We start from the raw sequence: 7,743 nt of genomic DNA on the forward strand, positions 1-7,743 counted from the left end.
AGTAGTTGATATTATCTATTGAGCATTGCTTTTTAAGCCGGTGGTTTGAACCGCCATGGCTAGGTGTATCTATCAAAACATAGACATTTGGCTAAGTGTCATACAGACAAGTTTCACAGATTGCAATCATTATTTTGGATCAGTGGATGCTCAGAAAAAGGAAATAAAGCAAGACCTAAAAACCAGTACAGATGAGTTCATATGCTCTAAGAGGATCTTTTTCTCAAAGAAAGGGGATCCGCTAGTATCAAAAGTGGAAGCAAAACAACCACCCATTAGTTCTATATTACTTTTGGATCAAAAGAGGTTGTAGTGGAGCAACTACGAAGAAACCGTGAAGAATTCAAAGAATAGGCAGAAACCCTAATGCAGATCTAAGGCGCGGGAAGGCAGAAACTTACAGGTGCAGATCTACCGCAGAGGGTCGCCGCCGTTCTCTGCTTCGTTTCAGGGTGATGCATCGGCCTGGGACGATGACGACGGTGCACACTGCGGTGGAGGCGGAGCTCGAGCGGCAGAAGGTCGCGAGAGGAAGAAGATGATGGAAAGAGGGAGAATGAAGAAAGACCAGTCGTGCCTCTATATAAGGGTAAAACTGATAAGTGGGCGCGAAAAACGAGGAGGCCGAAAATATAGTTATCCAGCTACTAGGACGCCTTGATTCTCGGGATGGTCATCTACACTACTATTAAAAGAGCAAACATAAATTCCCCCAAAGCCACACAACAGACTGTGCACGGGACAACCAGGACCATGCGATCGAATCCACTTATACACATCCTACTGTCCGTATTACATCAAAAGTCTGTCATTCAGATCAACGGGTCAGATCAAATGTTCTGCCCTGGCAGACGCGCTGGTCTGCGGAAACAAGCACTCGGCGCCCCTGATCTCGCGAACCCCACCCACAACAACCCCGATTTACGGATCTATTTCACCCGACGTTGATGTGGTTATCCCGCTTATTCCTCTGCTCCAGATCCAGTCCTTTCCATCTTCCTTATCACCTCCACCCATCACGCATGCCACGCACTGTGCAGGCCCAGGCTAATTCCTCCTATGCTCTGGCGCCGAAGGGGACGGCGGCCAGAAGAACAACGAGTCTCGGAGGAGGACAAGCGGCGGCCGTAGCTGGTGGTCAACTGGGAGAGCGTGCTCCTGTCGCTGCAGAGGAAGAAGTAGTGCACTCGCCGCGGCCCTTCACTGCGTCCGCCGCCTCCCCTCACTCCGGCGCCGCGAGCAACCTCACCGGCCGGATCCCCTCGATCTGGACACGCCGTTACCACATCCTTCAAGGTAACCGGACTCCGTGTAAACTACCTCCACCACGCCCCACTTCTCGCACTTCGTTCGCTGCCTGAATGCGACCACCGCCGATCCATCCACGTGCGGACACGCCAGCCTTAACGGCATCTCCTTCCACTTGCTGGCGTACTCCTCACGTGGACGCCCGCCACGATCTGGATGTCGAGCCGCCTCAATAGCCTAGCGCCACCCATGAATTAGGTAGTTGTTGTTTTTCCCCTTTATATTCCATAGAAGATGCAACTCCAAATGATTTGCTTTATGTATAACTACTGCACAAGCCAGCATGTTCAGGTTTGATCTCAGTGTATCTTGTATCATTGGCCTAATTACTTGGCTGTGGAAGGAGACAATGATTGTGGAATTAGTGGCTTCTCCTTGATGATGCTCTATGACACAACAATGCTAAACAGTGAAATGGAACTTTTCATAGCAAGTGGGTGGTGGATCGGTTGATCTGATTTGAGAGGATTGTGATTTGATTTTCGGACCTCTTGCAGCTTGAGGACGAGGTATGTGCCCCTCCCCTGGTTACTTGCCAGTACAATTAACCATGTCGGATTCAGTATAATTTTTAACCAATTTGTAGGAAGAGATGGATCTGCCTCTGGTGGTGGGAGACAGACAATGCCTTTTGGTGCTATTGCATAACGCAAGCTCCGGTGCTGCCGCGATGTTGGTATGCGAAGAGGACGCAAACATTACAGCTCTGAACTCCACAACATACATTTGCTCTCATTCTGTTGCTATTGTTGTGGAGCACTGAGGATGCACGCGCCACGGACGCCGGGTCTTCCAGTCAGGAGACGTGAAATCTGCCACTGCCAGGTCTCTATGTGCGCTGGTATGCTTTGTGTGTGATTCAAAGTTTGGCAACAGGCATGATGTGAGAAAAAACATCAGTGGATACTGCTCATCAATTGCTGACAGTTGGTTTGTTACTTTAGACCAACGAGTGAATCCACAGGTGATGTTTGCAGCAATAAAACCGCAGCCTTCATTACAGGACAAGTTAACCTAAATCTAATGGATTTGTCTTCACATAATGTTCTCTTAGTTGGATTGCAGCATGCAGCAAGGTGAGCAACCAATAATCATCGTGAGATTTCTTTTCTGAATGCCGAAGAAAGCTACCGAGCAAGTTCATGTATGTACACCACTTCTAATTGTTGCTTTTAGAGAAGCCCCAGTTGTAGGTAAGCCACACTGCCAATCTCATCTTACTACTCCCTCCGTCTCAAAATTCTTGTCTTAGATTTGTCTAGATACGGATGTATCTAATGCTAAATGTGACTTGATACATCTGTATGTAGACAAATCTAGGACAAGAATTTTGGGACGGAGGGAGTACTATATATTTCTATTACTATCTCTTCTCCCTTATTTTAGAAAATGTATTCAGCTGCGATGTCGTTACACAGCTCTTTATGTTTTTAGTCTTTTTATTTACTAGCATTGTGCTCCGCTTTGAGATTCAAAGAATCACAAATGAACTGTGAGACTATTATGCCCAGAATTAGCAAAGAGCCTAAGACATGCTAAAAACATTTTTTAGCTAAGATAGTTATGAAAAAGAGACTTTGTTAATCAGTACTGACATGCATAACATCGATGCTAGAATCTTATTTTTTGTGTGTATGAACAACATGATTTTTTCCAGGTCATAAATTGCTTGGAAAAATGAAACATCGATGCTAGAATCCTGACGAGACTATGTCAGATGAGGGAGATTATTTTGGCTGATGGTGTCGTGGCGGCTGCATGGCGGAGGGCTGCACGCTTGACTTCGACATCGCCGTCTTCAACATGGATAAGATCTCCCTTGCAGGCCACAATGAGGCCCGCACCTGCACTGCTGTTTCCATTCCTTCTCCCTCTGCAGGAATTGGCTTCTGATGTTGTTTTTGTTTTGTGTCTGTCTCTGCAGTATATGGTGACGGGCGGGCGTAACCTTTTACCACTGCTCCTGGAGGCGTCAAGGGCGTCATGCCCTCTGTCATGATTGGATGGGGATCCCAAGTTCAGTCCCATCTTCGCTTTGCTCCCCCTCACTGCAGTTTCTCTCCTATCTGTGGAGATTTACTATGTCTCTCTACAGCTATTCTACTTGATATTGTTCTTGGAGCATCAAAGGCAATTGCTTTACTGGTTAACATGTGTAGGAGGGTTTGTGGTTTAGCGTTATTATACCTCTGTAAATACATGTATAGGAGGATTCTTGGAGCTTTGCACAATCAGTAAGGCCATCAAAGCTAATTGCCTTGCTGGTCAACATGTATAGGAGGACCTCTGTACATACATGTTTGCTCTTTGCTATAAAAGAAGTCTCCTTTGGTGGTGAGAATAAAAAGGAAGAAATTTACTACTCACAATAAAATTTAATTGGGTGATCTATAGAAGCTGAATTTGTTAGAGAAAGGTTGAGAACCCACTCTTTCTTTCTTGCAGGATTGAGAAGATTGTGACTTTGAAACCTTTTAGATGTACAGAAAGAAAGCAGATTGTGGTCAACTGGGAGAACGACGAGTCTCGGAGGAGGACAAGTGGCGGGCGTAGCCGGTGGTCAAATTTATGGTATGGGGAGAGTGGTTTCACATATTGGACTTGTACAGAAAGAGAGAACATTGTGTTTCTTTTTGGAGGATAAATTTTGCCAGCAATTGTGGTGCTTGCAAGCAGAAAACTTGTTCATTTAGTTGTCTCACCACTGATTCTGCTGAAGATATAATTTGTATTGAGTTATATATATTGTGCCAATCCTAACGTTAGTATAAGCAACCTAACATGTTGAGTTTACTGCAATGAAAACAAAAAGAATTTAATATTGTATACGGTGTTACATGTCATAATATGTTTAGTTCCTGTTAGTTCTATTTATTTGCATCTTCTGCTTTCCGTCCACCGAGACATGCAACACATGGAGAACCAGAAACTAGGTGCAATCTGATGCTCCCTTAGTAGAACCTGCTTTCAGAAAATAGTACCCAATGTTCCAAGCTTTCCACTCTCTCTTGGTGACTATTCTGTGATTCTTCCTTGGTAAAATAGTACCCACTTTGAAACCTTTTAAATCCCCCCTTCCTGCACCACACTCATCATGTAGTTTGATCAGCTTGTGATATATCTTGCATGTTCGAAAAACTATTATATTGTATGAATACCTATGCAGGTCATTAGGTAGAGTTGGAGTTGGTTGTGCTGTACATCTCTGGTCTTGTAGTTTGAGTGTTTGATTAAGGTACTGTTGTATTAATGCGTTTTTGTTAATTCTGTATGGTTGTCTGGTTAAGAAGTCCACTATGTGCATGTTCGATACGAGATAATTATGTCTTAACTAGGATGACTTAAAAAATTCTTTCTACGATTATACGTGTGTTGCACGTGCACGCTTACTAGTTAAGATAAGGATCCATTGAGATATGTTGGACGAAGTGTGAATTAAAGACAGATGATGTCTTGGCGGGTTACCACAGATCCAGACAGGGGCGGACCCACATATGGCCTACCGGTGTCACAGGACACCGGGTAAATTTTCTGGTTAAGTTAGATGCATATAGGTCAGGTACTAGCGTGACACCGGTAAAATTGGTGCAAGGACACCGGCTAAGCCTACGACGGCGCGCGGGAGCGGCCCAATCGGCTACGTGGTTACGCACGCACGCGGAAGCACAGGATCGGATTGATTGTTGATCAATCAGATTTGTTTGTAAGTGTACGTGCACGTTCAGTGTGCTGGCTTCTCGGCTCCTCCTGCACCGATTCATCGCAGCGTCGCCCTCTACCTGCGAATCTTCGTGGCGCATCAGACGTCGCCCAAGTCCACTCATCAGATCGTTGATGAAAAAACCATTTTGTCTCATGGGTGCGCTTCTATTTGCTCTAATCTTTGTTTCCTAAATACATAAACAATATGCCTAGTATTTCGAATTTTAAGTTAGTTACAATTGAGAATTGGATTACCGTGTTTCTAATTTTTTTGGCAGATTTTCTTGATGCAAAACCACACTCTAGTTTATTAATTTGTAACAATATTCATGGGTATACAATAATTTTTTTGGCAGTTTTTCACATCTATTTGAGAATTGCTTTAATGTATTTTCCCAAAATAAAATACAGTAACCCATATATGTTTGATAATTTGATTAATGTGATTTTTAAAATTTTGCGATGATTTACCAATTTTGCGGATAAAAATTTGGTTCGATCTAGTCTATTTTTACTGTCGATTTTTTCGTTGTGTCTAGTATGTAGCTATCTCCATTTTTATATATAAGACCACAAATTCATGTACAGGTATCAAGGTAAATTTTAATGCCTTGCAAGCTAGTTTTTTCTTTTCATTTACAAAGAAGAAAAATGAAACTAATCGAACGTTGAGTGTGGAAGTAGCTGAGTGTCATTATTAAACAGGTTGCTAGTACGAGGAAATATCATTATTTTTTATCTCAATTACTGTTAGCGGCCTTATATAGATACAAAATGTATATTCCATAGCGGTTCTGTATAGAAAATGAAGGCCACATAATTATTCATAGTATTGCTTGTGGACCACATGCACGCCTATGTGATGTACACGAGGACACCGGGACATTTTTGTCCTGGGTCCGCCCCTGGATCCAGATGATTACCTCATGGCGGGTTATAAAACTTCCGTACAAACAAAGAGCAGAAGATTTTTTCTAAGTACTGAAGATTGACATGAACCAGTTCAAATCAATCTGGGGCCTAATGTTGGGGATATAACTATTAGGTATGACCCGCCCAGGAGGGGCCGGGTTATGCCTATGACAATTCATGAAGCCCAAGACGATGCTTGAAGATGGCGGTTCAAGTTAAGGGCCCAAAGTCCAAAGGCAACTTAAGGCCCGTAGAGATAAACCGCCATATGAATATAACTTGTATTGTAAGGCGGGAATAGAGTGAGACCAAGCCGGACACTGTTTATGAGCTGGCCGGGACTCTGTGAGGCACTGGCTGTCGACCTCTGTATATAAAGGGATGACCCACCGGCGGTTCAGGACAAGTAACGATAGATCGAGAACTAGGTGAAGCGGATTCACTTCTTGGTAATCGAGACATAAGCAATACCACCCAAAACTGGATCGTAGGCTTTTACCTTCACCGCAAGGGGCCAAACCAGTATAAATCCCGTGTCCTTTGTCCCGTTTAACCCCTTTAAGCTTCCTAGTTGCGATGGCTCCACGACTAAGTCCTTTCACTAGGACATCTGACGTGACAATTCCACGACAGTACCAAAAGTGAAATGGTTTCCTCTTTAAAATACTAACCTATCTCGCAAAGTTCCGTTAAGTTTTGTGTGATTCAAGTTTTCAAGTTTTGGGTGAGATGTCGATATGAGGAGAATAAGGAGTGACAAGACCCTAAGCTTGGGGATGCCCAAGGCACCACCAAGGTAATATTCAAGGAAGATCCAAGCAACTAAGCTTGGGGACACCCCAGAAGGCATCCCCTCTTTCGTGTCCAACATTATTGGTAACCTTACTTGGAGCTATGTTTTCATTGGTCACTTGATATGAGTTCTACTTGGAGCATCATTTTATTTTGTTAGGATTTGCTTGTTGTTATTTAGTATAATTTTTTGCATCTTTTATTTCAATAAAAATGGCAATGATAGCCTTTCCATGCTTATTTTGCAAGAATGCATGTTGCTGTTTTAAAACTAAAAGTTTATCGCTGTTGCAAAAATTCCCTAGAAAAGTCAAAATATGATAAAATGTTGAAACTTTTTGCAAAATAAGCTCTGATAAATTTTCTACAGTGTGTGGTTTGTTTCATAATTTTTGGAGTTTTTAAAAGTATTGATACTCTTGCATTCTTTACAGACTATACTGTTTTGGTAGATTGCTGTTATGTTTGCATTGTTTGCATATGTTTGCTTGTTTAATGATTCTATTTGAGGATAGGAGTATTAAATATCACTACAAAAAAAGACACATCCGTGATATTTTGGGCCGAATGAAATTTTTTTCTGTCATACATATGACATTTCTATGACGATAATTGTGACAAAACCCGGTATCATCATAGATGTGGTGGGCTCCTACTTCTATGACAAAAAATCATGACAGAAAATGGGCTTTTCGTCCTGGGCAGACTGGAGACGCAGCTGCATGACATTCTTTGGGCCGTCCATGACGGAAAAACCGTAGTAGAAGCGAGGGTGGGGAAAATTTCGGGGAGTTCCCGGTTACGGTGGGTGGTCGGGGGCCGAGCGATGCGCATTTCTCTCGTACACGTACGCGCGTGTGTGCGAGACGTTGGCTCTAACTGAACCCGAGCGAGGCATTGGGCTCTAACTGAACCCGAGCGATTGCACTGCAGGCTACGCGTTACTGAACCCGAGCGATCGATTCCTTCGCTACTGCTGCTAATTGAAGCCGATCGATGCTGCCTCTCTGGATGAACAGTGAGCGTTGC

General features: G+C 43.4%; 2 long non-coding RNA genes across 7 annotated transcripts; both read left to right on the forward strand.

The window, feature by feature from the left end:
- Positions 1–957: 957 nt before the first annotated feature.
- LOC119278872 lies at positions 958–3,143 on the forward strand. 6 transcript variants are annotated; one of them, XR_005138007.1, is made up of 5 exons: positions 958–1,506; positions 1,587–1,817; positions 1,895–2,272; positions 2,363–2,501; positions 2,966–3,143. It is a non-coding gene; the product is annotated as an uncharacterized LOC119278872 (long non-coding RNA). The 6 variants fall into 6 exon arrangements; XR_005138008.1 differs by having other exon boundaries at positions 960–1,509; positions 1,591–1,817; XR_005138006.1 differs by having other exon boundaries at positions 968–1,506; positions 1,600–1,817.
- An 89-nt stretch (positions 3,144–3,232) lies between these two features.
- On the forward strand, positions 3,233–3,996 carry LOC119278873. Its single transcript, XR_005138009.1, has 2 exons — positions 3,233–3,642; positions 3,754–3,996. It is a non-coding gene; the product is annotated as an uncharacterized LOC119278873 (long non-coding RNA).
- Positions 3,997–7,743: the final 3,747 nt, after the last annotated feature.

This window comes from Triticum dicoccoides, chromosome 3B (assembly GCF_002162155.2).
Source record: "Triticum dicoccoides isolate Atlit2015 ecotype Zavitan chromosome 3B, WEW_v2.0, whole genome shotgun sequence".
In the NCBI taxonomy this organism is placed as follows: Eukaryota; Viridiplantae; Streptophyta; class Magnoliopsida; order Poales; family Poaceae; genus Triticum; species Triticum dicoccoides.